The 20151-nt window shown below is 49.0% G+C and overlaps 1 protein-coding gene across 24 annotated transcripts in view; it reads left to right on the forward strand.

The window, feature by feature from the left end:
• Cac (calcium voltage-gated channel subunit cacophony) overlaps positions 1 to 20151 on the forward strand; it is a 149577-nt gene that overhangs the window by 53801 nt on the left and 75625 nt on the right. The window contains exons 1-2 of one of the 24 annotated variants that reach the window (XM_076771220.1): positions 15532 to 16537; positions 16681 to 16774. The exons of 21 other annotated variants lie outside the window; for them this stretch is intronic. The gene's annotated coding sequence lies outside the window, so the exon portion shown is untranslated. Of the gene's footprint in view, positions 1 to 15531; positions 16775 to 20151 lie in introns of those variants that run through there. 2 more of the 24 variants (XM_076771219.1, XM_076771221.1) reach the window with 2 other exon arrangements.

Below are 20151 nucleotides of genomic sequence, written 5' to 3' on the forward strand. Positions count from 1 at the left end.
GACCTACCCCCAAAATCCTACTCCCTTTCTAGAAAAAAATTCAGTACGGGCGGAACTTTAAACGCTAATAACTTTTTAACAAAGCCTCCATCAACAAATTAGTATTCTTGATTTTCGTCTTATTTTGACCTCTAGAATCTCCCATTAAAATTTCCAATATCCCTGTCGTCTAGAACAGGGCCTGATAAAAAGTCTTACTGATGAGTCCACTAGCACTCCTTTTCTTTTCTGTCCTACGATTCTCACGAGTTCCTAACGGCAGCAAAGAATCGCCACAAACTCTCTCAATGTTGTCGATGTATGTTTTGTAATAAGTAGACAAAGTTATGTTGCCATATTCTAGAATAAGTCTCGTCAAAGCACAATATATTTTAAGTGTTTTAGTTTTACTGAAATATCTGGAAACCCTATGACTAAGTCTCAGAGAGCATTGTCCAGAGTGCGAAATTTTCTGAGTCCCGACGGAATTAAAATTGATATTAGATACATTTATTTTTCGTTCTGAGATTCACCAAATAATATTGTACGCTCCTATATTTTATAAAGGTCGAGATTCGTTAGTTAGGATTATTAATCTGCATACGGGATTTTATCGAATCGACTCGAAAGAGGGATTTGCGGGTGCAAGTAAATTTTCCAGCGGTCTCCGAGGGATCCAGTTTCCCTCGTATAATTTCCATCGCGGAAACCCCCCCGTGTACCGGGGCCACCCACGCACCTGCGAGTCCGCGGAGCAGTCGCGGGAAACGGTTTCCGCGAAAGCGGATAAGGGGGATGATACGTATTCCGGGGGAAAAAGCAGAAGCAATTTTCGCGCGCCTCTACGTCGTCGCCCCCGGGATCTTTCGTTTTATTTCGCTTGTTTGCCAGCAAGATTCTCGATTTTCGCGGGTGGATCTCGTCCCGGGGAGTTTCCGTAATTAAATTCTTCCGCTCGATCGTCGATCTCGGCCTTTATCGGGGCTCGCCGATGTTATCGCGCGGTTAATTTCACTGCTGGGCCCAACAACGGCGTAATTTTAATTGCTCGGCACCTGTTAACGATCAAAAACAGGGAAAGTTGCGGACCGCGTTCGGGACGTCGCGAATTCCACGGATTTCGAGCGACTAGAAGTTCGGCGCAAGTAGAAACAGCGATATCGATCAGACATAGTTTCGAATTTTCAATTTACTCTTGCGGGGCTTGAGAAATACTTCAAGGGAGACACGAATTATTATATTTAGGGCTTGAGACACCCCTTCACAATGCTCTCTTTGAATCTATTAACCCCTTGTCGTACGATGACTCGCAAGTTTTTGATGCCAAGTTTCATAATCATGTGCTAACACACATTTTTGCATTCGCGAGGTATTCGTAAAACAAATCTGTCCTTTATCGTGGCCACTCCTTCTACGAACAAATTCAAACAAAATTAAATAGTGTAAGGGGTTAAATTAAAAAGCCAAGGGATTAATAAAAACATGAATTTGCATAAAGACCCGCTGTGATTAGAGTATGAAAAGGGGGCGTCGAATTTTGGAGGCGTCGAATAACTAGCTCCCGAATCTGATAATTTAGTTTCGTGTGGGTGTTCTTGGGGAGTTTCGACGTCCGTGAAGGGAGAGTCGCGATATTCGTATCGCGGTGGCGGCTTGTCGGAATCTCTCGCGATCTACGCGGCCGTTACTGGATACGATGGATAGAAAGGGGCGAGAAGGGGAGGGGGGAGGGTGCTGTTTGCGAGCGAAGGGTGGATCGAGCGCGAGGAGAAGCGAGGGGGTGGCCGGGTAGGCAGTCCAGGAGAGTTCGACGTCCCACATTTTCTCCAACCCCTGCCAACAGCAAGTCCACCAGCCACGGCTCCTCTTCCATCTCCTCGTTCCCCTCCACCCTTTTCTCGCCCCCGTCCATCCCTTCTATCGGGCCGCAACGACGCCGTCCTCCGCCCCCGCCGCCCTCGGGGGCTCTCTCCTTCAGCCTCGACAACGTTTCACGATCCCATCAGCGAATGAAGGTCTACGCTGGAGACCCGACGACGCGGCGCACCTCGTTGCACTTATTATCTCCTCGAGGCGGAATAGAAGCGGAAACGACCAAGACGATGAACCGTGGACGAGGGGCTGCCTGTGCAACGGGGATCTCGGCCACGGGGATCCACCGTGATCGAAAGGGGGCTCGAAAACGCGACGCGGAAACATAGCCAGAGTTTCGACAGAGAATCGTCGGGGGGTGGTAATTGGATTAGTTTCTCAAAGTTATCGTACGAGATCTTTTTTAACCCCTTGGCGCACGATTTAATTCCGAATAGCTCTTTAAACGTAGATTATTTAATTTTGTTTAAATTTGCTCGTACAAGGAATGACCACGAAAAATAATAGATTTGTAAAAAAAGGTGTTGATTTTAATATAATAAGGCATGATTGTGAAACTTGCCAGGAAGAGTTTGTGACGAGTCAGACTCGTCATTGTAAGACAAGGGGTAACTCGTTGATAGAGTAGAGAATAATTTTAGTCGTCGGGGGGTGGTAATTGGATTAGTTTCTCAAAGTTATCGTACGAGATCTTTTTTAACCCCTTGGCGCACGATTTAATTCCGAATAGCTCTTTAAACGTAGATTATTTAATTTTGTTTAAATTTGCTCGTACAAGGAATGGCCACGAAAAATAATAGATTTGTAAAAAAGGTGTTGATTTTAATATAATAAGGCATGATTGTGAAACTTGACAGGAAGAATTTGTAACGAGTCAGACTCGTCATTGTAAGACAAGGGGTAACTCGTTGATAGATAATTTTGGGCAATCTCAATATTTTCTATTGGAATCAATTTTCTCATAATTGTATTTAGATATTATCGTTTTCTTTAAGGGAACAGAATTCTGTATCAGTGAAGTAAATGATTTTAACAATTCCGTGAACTCGCGACGCGGATCCGCGTCCTCGTTCGGGAAATTCAGTTTTAGTAGTTCCGCACGAACGCACCCCCGGCTGAGCTCGAACTGTAATCGCGTGAACTCCCGTTTGTACGTACAATGTATATCAAAGAGTTTCATGCCCGTAAGTAAATTACCATTATTATTAAAACAACAAATACGGGAGTTCCTCTCCTGTAAGCCTTCCTAACGGTGGTGGTAGGCGCCCCTCGGGAAGGGCAGAGTCTTCCAGGGCCGCGCGAAAGCGACAAGATTAACTTCCCCGGATTTTTTCAAATTTATAGAAAGTGTGGGAGCATTTTTTTTCATCCCAGCAGTGATTATTTCTCCTTGAATAGAATCGAGGCGTTAGTGGCCGCGAGGGGGGGAGGCGTTGGCCTGGAAAAGATCCCGCAAAGACGCGCCAGGGCGAAAAGGGTCGGGGAACGCTCTAACCGGGACTCGCGAGGTGGTCTTCCTTGAAAACTCGGGGGCAGAAAAACCCCCCAGAAACGATATCGTCGGACAATACGTAACGGTGCATTGAATGCATCCTCGTGGTCAGGTTGTCAAAGTGCACGCGTACTTGGGATCGATTTCTCTCTGCCTCTCTCGGTTCCCGTCCCGTCGCTCCGCCGCGCTTTTGTCCCTTTTCATCCCGCTTTCGCGAAAATACCCCCGCGAATCGAGCGTGCACGGACAGAGGGAAAAAGGTTTCGCCGTTTCTCTCCCCCCAGTCCTCGTTTCGTGCAGAAAAAAGTGCAGGGACCGCGGTAATTAAGGTAATTGGGGTAATAATTTTTGGCCGAGTGCGACGTCACGCGATACCAATCCCGATCGTTCCAACAATAGCGTACGACCGTTCTCGTTGCTTCACCTGTTTCGATTACGCGACACAGGCACAGCTCGAACTTGCGTACTAAGTGATTTCCTTCCCGGAACAGCTGACGCGAGGCCAGGTAAACACGCGTGCATACAGGGTGGCCCATCGAGGAGGCGTCTACCAAAACGGTTCGGGACAAAAAAGAATTTTGTATGGAACAAATTCCGGGAGGCGATTGAAAATCTGAATTCGCGGCGAATAGAAATGACCAATAACGTCGGTCGCGTATTATCCGACACCAGCGTGATTATACGATAAAACGTGTACACGTATTGTACGCGAGTGCACAGCTTTTACCGGAGTCGAACAATAATTATTATTAGAATGATAATGAAACTGGAGTAATTATGGAGTCGATACGACTGAAACTGTAGTCGAACGTATTATTGTCGATGCACATTTGGTGGACTTTATAAGAGTAGAAAAAGCATTGATTCGATCGAAGGTTTATCCGAATTTGAGTATCGACTCTCGGCTCTCAAGTAATCATTTGACGCGAGGCGCGTTTTACGGGAGAAGAATTTTGGAAATCTCCCCGCTCGGACTTACGTACGCGTAGGAAAATGGCGACGGGACGGAATCCAATATCGGGTTATGGTGGTTCCAGGGAGGCAGGCAACGAGAGCAGGTTCGAAACCTGGGCAAACAGCCATTAGTAATCGATACTCGCGTAAACAGCGACCCGCCGCTCTCCAAGACGAACCAATTAATTTGCCGCTTAATTCGCGTACCGGCCGCGGCCGTGCGTCCGCAAATGTTTGCCCGCGATTTCGTTCCTCGATCGTCCCGCAAAAATGTTTGCTCGAACGGTCGTCGCGACGCCCCTCCCCCGTAACTGCTGACGATCGACTCGGGAAAATCGAACGATTTTGTTCGAAGAGATCAAATGTGGGTGGGATGAAATTGCAAACGCTCGTTTCGTACCCATTGTTTTACGATCGCGCGAGTTATCGTAGAAACGAGGGGGCGTTTCGTCGTTGGGGCGCGAAGAAGCTCGAATTGCAAATTAATATTTGCGACAGGGGACCAACGTTGGGAATCGGGGACAACGATGGCAAAAAGTTGCTCCTGGATGTCGTGTGAAATCGCTCGGGACTCTGTCGTCTCTGACGCGGAGTTTACGGAGTACAGGTGGGTCAGAGTGGTCTAGAAAATTGATCAAAGGCTAACGAAATTTACTGCTGTGGATCGTTTTATAGAATTTTTTCTGGATATAGTTACGAGGTAACTACTATATCACGCTTTTCGTATTTAAAGACGGAGCTATTGAGTATAGAATGAAGCAATCTAGTTTCTGTGTTTGGGAAACGATAAATGGTGATCGTGGGTCACTCTCGGGTCACAGATGCCATCGATGGCTGTACATTATCGAGCATATAAGGGTACATAATTATCTGACGATTACGAAACAGCCTCGATTGCGTGACACTTTGAAATATTAAGGTTAAGTCTGTTATATTCGCACCAGGACAGGAGCTTATTATGACCTCGTTGTGCACGATACATATAGGAGCCATTAATGTTATCCTCTAAACAATTTCCGATCGTCTGTATAGAGATTCAACTGTGCAAAAACTAAGTTGTTAATGAAAATTCCTTATTCCAACACCCTAACGTAGATTCTTGAGATGCCAAGGCTACTTCTCAAATTAAAATTGTCACCGTATCCAACGCCTGTTTAAAGTCTGTAGAAAACTACATCCACTTGGCGATAATTGTTTAAGCGGTAAACGAGGTGAGATTGAACTAGATGTAAAATTAGGTACGCAGATAACGCTCTTATTGCCAGCGGGGATCGATCTTGCTCGTAATTGAAATCGATAAACTGATCGAGGCTACGTTTTACGACGCGGGCGGGGCAAAGGATGTCCGACGTTCTCGTTGTCGATCGCTAGGCGTACACGGGGAACGTTTGACGAGGAAAGTTACACCAAGGAATCATTGAATCGCGCGTAACGCGACCATAACGATGCACGTGCTTTGCGTTGCGGAGGAAATTACATCGTCGCCATTGACGCGCGTAGTCTGTAACGAAGACGACCATCCGCGGAAATCCATCGGGGAAGATCGACCAGATTTAACCCTATCGAAGGTCGCGACTATACAAATTCGATCTTCAAAAATCACACTCGAGATATCTGCTCACAATTCCAAACTTAATTGTATTCCGAGGGGTGCGTCGAAAGTTTTCATCCCGTAGCAGTATATTTAGAAAAACACCCTGTGTCGTACGATAGACACCTTTTGTCGTGCAACGCGTCTATTTAAAAGACATTTATAAAAAGACTTCGCGTCAGGGTTAAAATCGAAGCAGCGATCGAGTCGAGTTTCGCTAATGGGGTGTCGTCGAAATGGTTTCGTAGCGAGGACGCGGAAGGAAGAGAACAACACGAGGGTCTGGGAGGGTTCGAGGGTAAGCGGCAGGGACAACGGTATCGCAAATAGAAAATCCAACGACGACGAAGACGACGGCGAATGGCCCGGCGTTCGACCTGCAGGTGCAGAAAACTTGACCGAGTTTTCGAGGCGCACGCGGTGCAGGGCGACCCAGATTTCACCCTCCCCGCGTCTCTATCGCTCGAACGTTCCCCCTTGCCAGCAACCCCTGTGCGTATCAAAACCCCATGTTCAGCCGCGACCCTACAGTAACCTACAAACCCCCATACGACGGCGTCCCGTGCCTCGAGGGTGAATTTATTCCCCGTAAATCGAACCGATAAAGTTTTCTATCAGCCATTGCTCATAATATGCTTGGTTCCGGCGTCGAAAGTGAGTTTTAAACTCCTGGCCCTGAATTCGACGAATTTCCCCACCCCCCTGGAGGATGCAACGTCTATTTTCACCCCAAAGAGTTTTCTAAAGCCGTTCGCGGCGACCATAGTCGTTGTTTAGGGTTATAAATAGAGAGTATTTATGTTGCCTTTAGCGCACGGTGGAAAAACAGATCGATGGACGACGGTCCCTTGCTTTCCCTCGGTTATCACTGGGAACGATAACATCGATCGTTGTCCAGCTGACGTCACGCGAGCGGCGAAAACGCGTAAATCAGCCCGGCGATCGTATTTTATCCCCCTCGCGGACCTGTTTTCCGCGGACTCCCGGTGTCCGTCGTCCTACGAAGATCCCCGCGATGCTCGCCCGGGTTCGTTCGGGGTAAATAGAGCGCAGAAATCGCCGCGGAAAAACTCCACGGTCCAAGTTTCCCGCGCGTTTGCAAGTCTCGTCAAGTTCAAACTCTTCGTCGAGGGATGTTTATGCGATCGTAAACCGCGACGAATTTGATTAAAAGTTCCCGTCGAGCGTGCGTACGGGGCTCTCGAGGCACGATTATGTTATTTTCTGGAGAGAGTAACGTCGGGATTCTCCTTTTGTTGGGATTGATTAATAAATAAAAAAAAATACTGACCTCTTCAGCTCACACTTCAACTACATCGAAACAAATCACCTTTCGATACTCAGATCACGCAGATCATTCCTACGTACGACCATAAATGCAGTGGAAGTTACAGGTAGTAAAACGAATAAAATAGTTTCTCGTCTATCATTTGGCAGAAGATTTAATTCCCAGAAGGGGGTAGCATTTTTGCGGGGAGATTCGGCCTTGTTTGGAAGGATCGCGAGAACGTCATCGTTTGATGGGTCGTCTCGAAGCCCAGCAATTATTATACTTGGCCGTGCGGCGAAGTTTTTATCGCGTCGTTTCCAATCGTTGGAAGCGCTACTCGAATTGGCTTCAATCACCGGTCCGGAATGGAAAACCTATAAATGGCCAGTTTATTGGCCGGTATTGTGCCCCGGCTCGGAACACAAATGGGAACTCTTCGGAACCGCGAGTTCCCCGGTCGCGATAATCCCGAATTAATACGGTCGGTCGATATTCAATTAAAACATAAACGTTCGAACGGTTCGCGTTCCTCGTAGGATGTCGCGACGTCGCGACGTTTCCGGTAGGAAAGGACGTTTGGTCGTTGTACGATTTCTGGTAAAGGATCGTTCCAAGAACGCAGCCTTCGTGAGAATTTAATGGGGCCGTTCTAATATCCCCGAAACCGGGAAACGTCGCGCGGGGAACGTTGCGTGGGCGATTACGATGCGTCACCCGGGGATCCACGGACGCTGTTACAACGATATTCGAGATTTATTTCGAGGCCAGCGTCGACGCAGCGCATTTTTCTCCGGCGAAGAGGCGTCGACGATCCACCCACGTAAATTAGTCCCCGCATTCTACTTTAGGATACTTTTCGTGTTGCTTAACTTAACGCTTTGACTGCCAGACCAAACCCATCGATATTTTTACAGACTCGTTAAAATTCAAGAGTCCTATTGACATTTATTTTCTTTAACATCTAATCTTGGGAATTAATTGCTTTACTTCCTTAGCGAAAAATCATGTCGTCCATATGTGGGTGACGTTTTGGCGAAACTATATTTTCTCTCAGGGTTTCCGAGTCCTGCAGAAGATACCAAAGCGTGAAATCTTGGTATTTTATACCCGTTAAGAGTGCCGTCGTGCGTGTATTGAGAGATCATCGATATTGGTATGGAAAACGATGTCAATAGGTATTAGAATCGTAGCAATAATGGCAGTTATGCCGATTCGCTTTTCCTCCGTTGGTAAATACTCGTCTGAAAGCAAAACGCGCGGAAAGAAATACGAATCAAAACCGACGTCGACGAATAAAGCGATGCTTTTAATAGGGTAAATAACATAGGGGATGGTAAGTGGAGTTGTTCGAATTCTGTGCGCCGTTCGATCGCGAGGGGGAGGGGGGGGGGAGGTGTGGAGGAGAAAAGATTCAGGTGGTTTTTAGTACCTGTCGCGCATCGATCCCCTCCCCCGGTCCCTGGTCCACCCCCATCGGGACTTTGGGGAAGTTTAATCGATGGCGGCGCGGCGCGAATTCGGGCAGGAACGACGAAAAAGAAATAATAGAGCGTAGGGAACAAAAGAGAGAGGAGCACGGACATATTGATTTTATCGCGTTCGCGTGCACCGGGGGATATCGTATCGTCTCGGTCCGCGGGCAAGTCGTGCGTACCGCGAACGATAGTTTGCCAAACGACCCAAATAAAACCGGAGAGAAGTCCGAGAGATATACGTGGCGCTCCGAGACGGATTCCCCGGCGTAGGTGGGATCTCTGCCTCGACTTTCCTGGAAATCCCGGACCCGTTGGAACCGGGACGACTCCACGAACACGGTCCCCCTCCGCGCGATTCGTAACGATCGAGAAATCAATTCTCGAATCGACCCAAAAGGCTTGCACCGTTAACCTTCTGCTCTTCGAATTATATTTCAGTTTCGTTGCCGACAGCTCCCAACGCTTTTAAGCGTTTTATCGTTGTATTGTTGTATTTTGTGATTTTTAAATGTATAATATCTGTTTGGTTTGGGCTTGTAAAGGGTTGAACGCGATCTCTGCGAAGGGAACGATCGATGTGCACGATGTTTCGAAACGACGCAAAATACGGTAATTTTCTTCGTCGAAATCGAGTACAGTAAATAATTATTTTTTAAGAGTTTCACATATTCGGATATTCCAGGGATGCGTACCCTTGGTTGGATCAAAAGAGCTTTCTTGTTTCTAGCTTGGGGCTGATCAGTTCCTTCTTTGAAACGTCCTAGTGACGTCCCTTCGCATCGCAGAGACACTGACTTTATGCCAGAGATGCCAAACGGAGTCCCGGGTGCACCGGGGACACCTCATTCCACTTTCTCACACTATGCCAGATCACGCGTACGTGAGCTCGTAGAGTTTCGGAGAGTCGACAAAGGCAAACTGACACGTGCCCTCTTTCTCGATTCTCCGAAGCTGCCCGAAGTAATTTCGGACCGTCTTATGAACGATTACTACTGACTAATGTCAGCCTCTGCTGGTCTCTACATACCTCTACTGGTCTCTGCTGGCCTCTGTTGACCGCTGTTGACTACTTCTCATACTTTTGACAATGTATAACGATCACTACTACCTTGCTGCTAGCCACTGTCAGCCTCCACTGGCCTCTGCTGGCCTCTGTCCCCCTCCCTCTCTCTCTTCTAGTAGCCGCCAGAACGTCTGCTAGTGGACTCCATCCTCCGGTACGTGTTGCTCCCAGGACGTTCCATAGTCGAATGGCCCATTTAGAAGTCGGTCGAAGAGTGTATATATAGAAACGGAGGGTCGATCGAGCGCTTGCGAGAGAAACAAGAAGGGAATAATTTGGAGAGGAAACGAAAGGTAAAAATGATGAGAACACTTTAAATTTATATTACACAAACGTTATTACGTATATATCATGTCAGAAGTAGAAGCAGTGGTCAGCAGATGCACGCAAAGACCATCAGAGGCGAGCAGAGGATAGCGGGAGGCAAGCAGATGCTAGCAGTAACCAGCAGTAATCGTTATACGTTGTCAGATATATCAGAAGTGGTCAGCAGTGGTCAGCAGAGACAAACAATAACCAGTAGTAATCGTTATACGTTGTCAGATATATCAGAAGTGGTCAGCAGTGGTCAGCAGAGACAAACAATAACCAGTAGTAATCGTTATACGTTGTCAGATATATCAGAAGTGGTCAGCAGTGGTCAGCAGAGGCCAACAGAGGCAGGCAATAGCAAGTAGTAATCTTTTTACGTTGTCAGAAGTATTAGGAGTGGTAAGCAGTGGTCAGTAGAGGTCAGCAGAAGCAAGTAGAGACCAGCAGAGGCTGACATTAGTCAGTAGTAATCGTTATACGTTGTCAGAAGTATTAGCAGTGGTCAGTAATGGTCATCAGAGGCCTGTAGGAAAATTCAAAAGTACATGAGACGGTCCGAAATTACTTGGGGCAGCTTCGGAGAATCGAGAAAGAGGGCATGTGTCAGTTTGCCTTTGTCGACTCTCCGAAACTCAACGAGCTCACGTTTCTTGGCCTGTACGAACTGCAGGGGATTAACCCTGTATTTGACCAGCCATTTTTACGAAGAATGGCTTTAAACATTATTTCGATATTGCAGGATCCATTTGATTCGGCACGCGAACGTAAGGTTATGGTAATTTTGTTAAAAAATCGAGCTTTTTGACTTCTGGTAAGATCCATAAGGTGTAAGAAACTCGTTAGCAACAGTTGCGAGTCAAGGACTTCCCACGAGATGATCGCCCCGTTTCAAATTGCTTTCCATCCTCCACTTCCTTTGAAACGATTATTTGCATCGATAGCATCCATGGTAATTTTGTAACTATTAGAATTCTTCCAAAGGGTTTTGAAGGCAAAACATTCTGTGTTGTTAGAAAATTATCCTGGACAGATAGCGAAGATTTGTCGTTGAAATTATCATAACCTTCCGTTCGCGTGCGGAATTTGACGCTGCAATGCTAAAACTTTAACCGACGAAGCAATTTTTCACAAAAATGGGTGACCAGATACAGCCAAAGTGCAGCACAATTTGGCCTGGTTCAGAAAGTACTCGATCGGATCGTAAACTATAATACTTGGTGTAGAATAATACGATAGAAAACAATGGACGCAGCGTGGGAAGTGCTCATCGCGGGGGTTGAATAATTTAAACGGAAACGACATTGATGAGAGTCGATGCATTATTAAAAAGAATTGATGAATCGTCCAGTCGCGATTCCCGCAAAAACATTTTGGACTCCCGTTCCTCGTCTTATTTAAAATCGTAGAACACCGACGATTGAAATTGCCCGCGACTACTTCGGGCTACGTTTTCGATTAATGTTCGGTGTAGCGCCCGCACGACTCGGAGGGGGAGGTGGGTAAGCGTGTCGCGTGCATTTCGAAAACGGGGGAAAAAAACAAAGAGAACCGGTGGCGATGCGATGCGATGCGCCCGGAAGGCTGCGCCGTTCCGCGCGATTCCACGGTATAAAGGATTCAGCTTTAAATCCGCGAGACGGCAGGAAGGACAGGGGGCGCGTGAACGGAAGCGAGAGGGTTGCACGATGCTCGCGCGAACGAGCAGGAGAACCGTCTAGGGGGGTGGAGGAGCTGGGGGACGCGAGAGGGGGGGCAGCGTTCTGGGTTTCTGGGTTCGCTCCGCGACGAAGTTCGGAAAGGCTGCTGTGCACGACGAATGTGGAACAGTAGGTCAGCGCACTCCGTGACCCCCGCCGCGGCCTACCCCTCTTCGGTGCATACACCCTGATGCGATACGTACGACCCTCCGACTCTCCCGCCTCCTCTGTCCCCCCGTTTGCACCCTCTGCCTCCGCGTTTCTCTCTCTTTCCACCCACCGTTTCCCATCCCCCCAGCGAGCTGCTTTCCGCTTCCTTCTTCCTCGTAGCCGATCGCGTTACCTTACGCTACGCTACTACGCGAGTGCATCGCTGACTCGCCTCAAAGGGCACACAACGATCCACGAGATTACCAATTCTCGCCCCCCCCCCCCCACAAATCGTCTTTTGGACCTCCGGTTGTCGGATAACCGGGTACTCGCTCGGTTATTGACTTCTACCTGTTCCAGAAGATGTCTTTCGATTTGTTTGGTAATTCGAAGTTAGAATGCGGAATTAATCGGTTAAATAAATGGAGTAATACATAGTTGGTCGATGATAAATCCTGGGTCCCGATAGAGTATTATGCAGAATCTATTAGACAGCCACAGGCTGGTCAACGGAATTCATCCTTTCTCGCGGGTTGTAAAAACTACCCCTTAAAAACATTACCGAATAGAGGCACAGGTGTGTGTATATTTCAGTTCAACGAATTTATGCAAATGGATTTACTGGACAGCCGCAGGCTGTAAAAACTACCCCTTAAAAACATTTCTCAATAGAGACGCACATATATATCGTAAATATAAAATATTTACAGTAGAGAACACGATGTGTATCGTCTACTTTTTGTATTGTTCAGTGAATTACGGGACGTTTGGGCGGTTCAAAGGTTTGGACCGATCGTTCGTCGAGAAATAAGGACCCGTCGTCGACGGTGCGCGGAGATTTATCGGTTCGTCGTTGATTGCGATTGTTTTCGCGGCGCATTGATAGCGTAATTACAGGGACGGAGGAGCAGATTCTATTTCTCGCCGCGGCAGATATTCTATTCTACGGGTAGGTAATTTGGTTAACGAGATAGATAGATACGCCTAGCGATGAATAGATAGCGGCCTACTTGGAACGATTTTCAACGGTGGAGGGTTCGGCGTATGTACTTTGTTCATTACCCGTTAAGCGGTGCCTCGTTTATTTTCAATCTGCCGGTAATCCGAATCACCGAAGTCGTATTACGATTCATTGTACCCAATGAAACCCATTATTTCGTAATCGTCGTTCAATCATGCATTCTTATGTGATTGACGCTCCGCGCCTCTCGAGCAATAATCTCTGCAACCTCGAAGCAATTTATGGTAATCGCCCCACAACGCGTCAATCACCTCTTCAGGGACGACTCGTATTTCGTTTTAAACCGACGTTCAGCCGCGTGGTCCATTACTCTGCCCGGTGTAAAATCGACCACCTTCGAGACCGCGAGGATTCGAGACACTTTTTATCTTTAACACCGCTAAACGTTCCAATTATTTCACCTGAGCACTCGGGGTTAATTTCACGTGTGCGTAAATTCAGAACAAATTCGATCCTCTCGCTCTTTTCGCTCGGGGCTGTTCGCGGGCCATTTATTTCGTTAACCTCGAGAAGTAAGATTCGAAAAAGACGTAAAAATAACATACGATTGCTCGGGCTGTTCCTCCTGCTCGATCCCAGATAAGAGAAAAATTGATCCCCCGTTAATCGCGTCGACGATCTCGTTTGCTTTGTGCGTCGTTGTATCCGCACGTCGGCGGCAAAAAGAGGTCGAATCCTAGTAAATGAATAAAAAACCGTCGATGGTTCGATCTACTGGTAGGTCCATTCGTCCCGCGAGCGTGTGTGCGGGTGGATCACGCGCCGCGAGGTTCGAGTAAACCCCCGGGGAGAAGATAGTCATCGAGGCGATCAGTTCCTCCGCGGAAACGAAGAAAACGGTCATCGAGATAAAGAGCGCCGACAGCCGCGCGACGGAAATTTATAGCGGTCGTTTAGCGACGACTCGGCCGTTACCTCGTTTCGTTCGCGAGGGTAATTAACGCTCCTCGTGCGCCGGGATCGTTGAACCGGGGCTCCTTCCATCGCGTAAGGGCGTTACACCCTTCGCGAGTCCAAAAAATATTCAACTTTCGAGTCGCGTATGCACGGAGATTGCGGACGTTGCGGTCGGGGGACGCGAGGAACCGGAAAACAACGGTTTTCCATGAATTATTCGAAAGCTCGAGAGGGGTGGACGGGGCGCCCGGACTGCATGGAACGCTCGTGCACCCCGAAACTCCGACGACCAGCGTCGCGGCGCATGCTCCACCGCTGCCGGCAGTATCGGTTCGACGCACACCACGGACACCGAAAGCTCGTTTACGGTCACGAATTCTCACGCACACCTTCCACGGGACGCCGTGCGCCCCGACACCTGGCGTCTCCACCACGCAACCACCCCTATGCGGGGTTCCGGTTCGAAAATGCGCGCGGAAACGCGCTCGTACGCCGCCAAAACGCATCGACGTTCCACCCTCTGGCTGTGAAATTTCATTCGAGGCGTTTTAATCTCACTTTCCTAACGGGGGGATGAGATTCCAACCCCTGGTGGTTTCCTGCAATTTTACATTTCTTTCCCCTGTTGTGATTAAAACTGGTACCAGGGGGACGTGAGTTAATATTTAACAAGATAAATTGTACATTAGAATTCTATAACGACTGCGAACGTGTCGTAATTTGATAATCCTGTGTTATGATACACGAAAGACAGATGATAATAATAAGTCTGAAATTATCCTTGCAACGTATTGTAAATTAATATATTGACTATGTAAACATTTGTAGTTCCTTACATATTAAATCTTTTGTACTAAAGGGTTTGTTCCCGTTAATAAATTAATAATAACACGGCACAATAGCTCCAGAAGCGCGCGAGTTACTGTTTATGCCTCCGTAAATATTAATTATTCCATCTATGACAATTTCTACCTGCTTCGAGAGTGGTAACGAATTTTATCCGCCGCTCTGTATATTGTTACGAAGGGTCGAAGCAGATTTCTGGTCAGCGTTCGAATCGTGGCCGTTGTAGCGTTACGCGCGAAGACACGCGGCGACGACGGACTAATAGGCGTCGTACACGTTGCACGGGAACTATAAGCAAGAAGTAGTTTACAAACTTCGCTGCCAGTGGCACACGCACGACGTATGGAACACACACGCCCGGGAACGACGATGACAACAGTAGAAAAAACCGAGCCGTTGGATCGCGATTGAACCGTTGCTAGCTGATTTCGAATCGATCAGTGGAGAGCGAACCGTCGATCGGTGAGAACGAAGTCGTCGATCATCGCGTAAAGAAGAGCGTTCGTCTGCAGAGTCTCGGGGCTCCGGTTCTCCGTCGGTACGCACCTGTGCACCCCCACCTGAGGGTGCAACGCAACCGAGAGAGAGAGGGAAGAATCGAGGCTGGTACAGCGGGGTGGAAAGTCAACCGGAGCGAGTAAGAGTGAGCGAGAAGTCGCGAGAGAAACGGAGAGTCCCGAAGAAAGGTACGGTCGAAAGGGAGCCGGAGGAAAGCTCGCGGAGAGAGAAATCGCGAGAGTCTGAGTGCTCGAGATAGACGGAAAGGTCCGATCGCGAGTGGGAGAAGGACGGTTGGCGTAGGTGTAGTGGGGGCAGAAGAGAGAGAAAGAGTTAGAGAAGGGCGAGGGACGGAGGTGCCGTGGGTAGGTGGTGGTGGAAGAGCGAGAGAGCGTAGTCGAGCGACCGTCCCGCTGTGGCCACGAGCTCCGACGCTCGGGGAACGTAGGTAGTGCGTGAACTTCCGGCCGAGTGAAACGGACAAGAGAGATACGGGGAACGGAGAAGAAGGCCCATCCGATATTCCGGGTTTCGCAGAGGCTCGGAGACCTCCCCTGGCTCGGTCGGAGCTTCCTTTTTCGATCGGGGATCGCGGATCGTCCGATCTCGCGCGTACGTAATCGCGAGCGATCGCCCACCGGTGGATAAACGCGAGTGGGTCGTAGCTGGGCTAACGTACGGGGGTGTGCGATCGGTGAAACAAGGGTAGAAAGGTTCTGGTGGTCGGCGCTCGATCGCCCTCGGATACGCTGAGGGACGCGAGTGCGTTTGTTATGCGACCGTGGTACAGTGGCGGTTGACAGCGGCGGCGGCGACGACGACGACGACGAGGAACAGGAACGGGAGAGGACGTGGACGCGAACGAGGAGGTGGAGGAGGAGGCGGAGGTGGAGGAGGCGGTGGAAGAGGAACAGGTGCGGGCGCGGAAGCAAGGGCCGAGGAGAGAAAGGAATCCTCGTTGCGAGAGGAACCGAGGAGAGTGCGTTCTGGTGTGTTGCCGCAGGGGAGGAGGGGAGGGAGGCTCGAAAGGGAGGAAAGACGACGACGTCGACGACGAGGAGGAGGAAGAAGGAGCGGAAGAGAGGTGCTGGAGGAAGACGAGGAAGAAGAAAAGGAAGGCAGTGGCTGGCGTGCGTGTGCTGGCTCGTCCCGTCGTCGGGATCGGGATCGGCTTAGGGATCGGGAGAGTTTTAGAGCATAGGAGAGAGAGGAAGAGGCACACGTCCCCCCTCTCTGCTCTCTCCCTCCCTCTCTACAGTCTCTACACAGAGTCACCGCGAGCGATCGTTTTTGCGCGAACCGTGCGTAACGGCCAACAGGAAGAAGAAACGCGATAAGAACCCGGGGGACGTTTACAGGCGGCCGAAGAGGAGCCAGGCGCAGACGAAAGTAACGAGGATACCCGGAGAGGGAAGAGGTGGTATGTGGTGATATCGTAGTTCCTTTTTTTTTCCTTTTTTTTTCTTCCCATTCCCGTTCGTTAACCGGAAAGCGGGAAGCCACTGTGTTCACGTCGAGGAGACGGAGCGTTTTCGTGTCGAGTGTGGTGTGGTTTTCTTAAAGTGGTGCCTCAGCACGAAGAGGGAATCGCCAGCAGGGCAGAGGCTCGAACGCATGTAGGAACATGGCCGCAACCAGCCCCTGCCTCCCTCTAGAGGTGAGTCCATAGAAACCGAAGCGGAGCGGCTCTGATTCCGATTCTTTGCTCGAGCGATTCACCCTCGACGCGGTTCGTCGCCTCTCGATCTCCGATCTTCGTCCTTCGACCTCGACTCGAGAACCGTTTTCTAACCTCGTACAACCGCGCTCGGTCGGCTTCTAGGCCTCGGGGGCGCGTGGTTCTCGTTTACTCGCGTTATCGACTCGATCGAGCCGTTAATTAGCGCCGACGAGATCGACCGAGCGCGACGAGGAAGCCGGACGAGTCGGAAATTCGGCGAGTCGGCGTAGCCTCGACCTCCTTCGACGCTTTCTGCCTTTCCCTCGACGCGATGCGGACCAAACGACCGAACGATTAATCCGAGAGAAGAACAGGGGTCCGCTCTAACGCGACTGATTATTCGGGATCGCGTAACCGTGCCTTTTCTTCGCCCCTCTATCGGATTCCTCCCGCTGACCACCGATCCGGGTATCGTTTCCTTGACACATAAACATTCCGAGGATACCGGCACGACGCGGCTGGCTAGTTTGTTTCACGCGCGAAAGGTTACGAGATGGAACCAAACAGACTGTTCGTTGCATGCTTTTGGGGGACAAGCTGTCCTGGGTGCATTAAGGAAAAATACAGAGTATGCACGTAGGTCGAGCTTTGCTTACGGTTAGGAAGACACAAAAGCGTGCGCTGAATACAAATCGCCACTGTATGGAAATTTCTGGTGGCCCGTAATTCGCGTAAAAATGCTTCCGGTTCTCGAAATTTCGCGATTCGGTCGATGCTGGAGGAGCAGAAAATGATCGTTAAACGGGCACGATGAGACAGCAACGGGAGGTCGTTTCTCCTGGTCTGTTTGGCATACGGACAGGGGCTGTTTCGTAACCGATTGTACAACCCGGTGCTGATTCCAGCTCGCGAAAATATCTCAGGAATATGGAATAACGTTGTACTCGTCCAGTACGCTTGCACTCGATCGTGTTTCTTACCCTTCGGTGACGCAACGAATGCAACAACGTTGGTCGTTCGATTTTCGAGAATTTGTTCGTTTAGTAACTGGGGAATAGAAATAAAGAATTCGCGGTTGACGAGAAATAATCGAGACAGCATGGAAATTTGCAAAATAGTATATAAAATGGATTCGAATGGACACGAGACGAATAAAATGGCGTTTAACGAGCCATTTACGGATATTTATCCTGTTAAGAATTTCCATCGATATTCAGTTTTCTACGGAAACGAAGCTGGCGTATGAAAAAATATTATTCCACGTTTTCGACTTTGTATCTCGGCCGCGCGATCGCCGGCCTTTCGAACCGCGAGTCACCCTGTATATCGTGCTGGCCCCGTTTATTTTGCCGTTCCTATCGGGCTTTCATCGCGTCACTTATCAGCCTCTGCTGTCTGTTCGTGTTCGCGAATGCAGCGGAACCAAGTGGTTAAAGGGAACGCGCCACGATCCCCCCGGGGGATGCATAAAAGTTGCCACCGGAGTCTTTGGAGCGACGTTTCGCCACGATTCGTCACGTTGCTTTGTACCGTGCAACTCCCTCCCCCTTCTTCGTTAGAAAGCTGTCAAAGGGGCGAGCGCATTTCCCGAAGAATCCTCGAGTTTTCGCGAAATACCGTTTCACCGGTTTAATCGCGTCGATTAACGGATCGAGGTTCGTTGCTTCGCCGTTTTATGATCCGATTTCGACATCGACGAAGGGACCGAGATGTTTTGCAAACGTCGGACCCGGCGTATGATTCCAGCCGGTTCTCCAGAGCGATATTACAATAATTGGATAAAAAGTGGGTTAAAGTTTTTATCGAGTTAGCCGGCATTATCGAGCCACGGAGGGGGCGTACTTAAACAGCGTACGGTTTGCGGCGTCTGGCTACCGTCAGAAATTACGATACAAGACCGTCGAAGTTCGTCGAACAGAGGGTGAAAACGTTTGCACGTTCGAGGGAAAAGCGTAAAGTTCCCATCCGTATTAGTTAAAATTATCTAACGAAACACCGCTATCGTCTGGGATATTCGAATCGGTGAATTTCAGATTCACGCGAGCGGTTAGATACAGTTCGACATATTTAAAAACCCCCAGGGTAAGGCAGAATCTATTACGGTGATAAGGGTCGCTATAAATACAGCGTAAGTGTGGAAAACTATAAGATCCATGAAATATTTCATGTCTTATAAACCAAAGGCAAAAGTTCTCGTCGTGTATAGGAACCCCTGCAATATTAATTGCCGTACTCGAACGGTATTACGATTTTTAAATACCCTGTCGGCAAATGGAATTACACGTTGCTTACTTTTGTAACCTAAATTCCCTCTTTCTGGCCACCTACGTACGCGTTGAAACTCTGTTCTTTAATGTCACGGCTCGGGGATAGTCTCTCCCGGCGAAAAGTCGCGACACGGTCGCAGTAGAAAAGTCCGTGTATGGTCAGACACGGCGGACCAATTCTCTCGCGTGTTTTCGCGCGCGCTGGAAAGTGCAGCTAATCGCATTCCAGGCGTGAAATCGAATAAAACGGACGCTTTGGCGGGGGGGTGAGGATCGTCCCGTTGCCGTTTGCCACGCTCGCCGACGGTCGTCGAGTTTCGGATTAATTAAGAACGTGGCGCGGCGTTAATTTCGACGGCGGCATTTTTCTCGGGGACTCGTAAATACAAAGGGCGTCCACTTCGAATTCCCGTTGTCCCGGACCCGTAATTTGGCGCCGCGTTGCCCGTGGCCCGCATTGGAAATTTATTTTATACGCGACGATTTATCGTTTTCATTAAAACGCCGACCGATCCACGGTCGCGCGAGACCCCCGTCCCGGTGCAAACTGTTCTTTTTTTTTTCTTCCCGTGCTTCGTTCCAGAGACTCTTGGAAAACAAAGGTCGACGACCCGAATCGAATCCTCTCCGAGGAGAGTCGTACGTTATCCGAAATTGCCCTCGACGTCGTTCCCCGTTTCCTTCAATTTTAAATCGGCATCCCATCTCGTACGTTCGCGGAACGGTTCCCCAGACAACGCTTCGTCGAAATAAGTTCGAACGGTCGTTCGTACGTCGATGTTCCGCGGGTTTAGCGAACAAGAACTCCCCCAGGTGACACTCTCGCTGTTTAACGACCATCTCTGCACTGACAGCACTTGAAACAGTGCTTCTTTTTTGCACGAAATTGTTTCGGTAGTCTAATTGGAGCTCGTGGACGACGTATCATCGAAATAATTTACGCAACGAATTGCTCTGTGGGTCCAGCAAGCAGTAAAAATCGAAGCAAAGTGATCCATAGTTCAAAATTCAATGTGCCGGTCACCAGTGACCGCCACGACAGTAACGTGTTAATATTTAAAAGCTTAGGCACGCCTCCACGTCCAGAAGTACTATAGCTCGTGGTTA

Source organism: Colletes latitarsis, chromosome 8 (assembly GCF_051014445.1).
Source record: "Colletes latitarsis isolate SP2378_abdomen chromosome 8, iyColLati1, whole genome shotgun sequence".
Classification (NCBI taxonomy): Eukaryota; Metazoa; Arthropoda; class Insecta; order Hymenoptera; family Colletidae; genus Colletes; species Colletes latitarsis.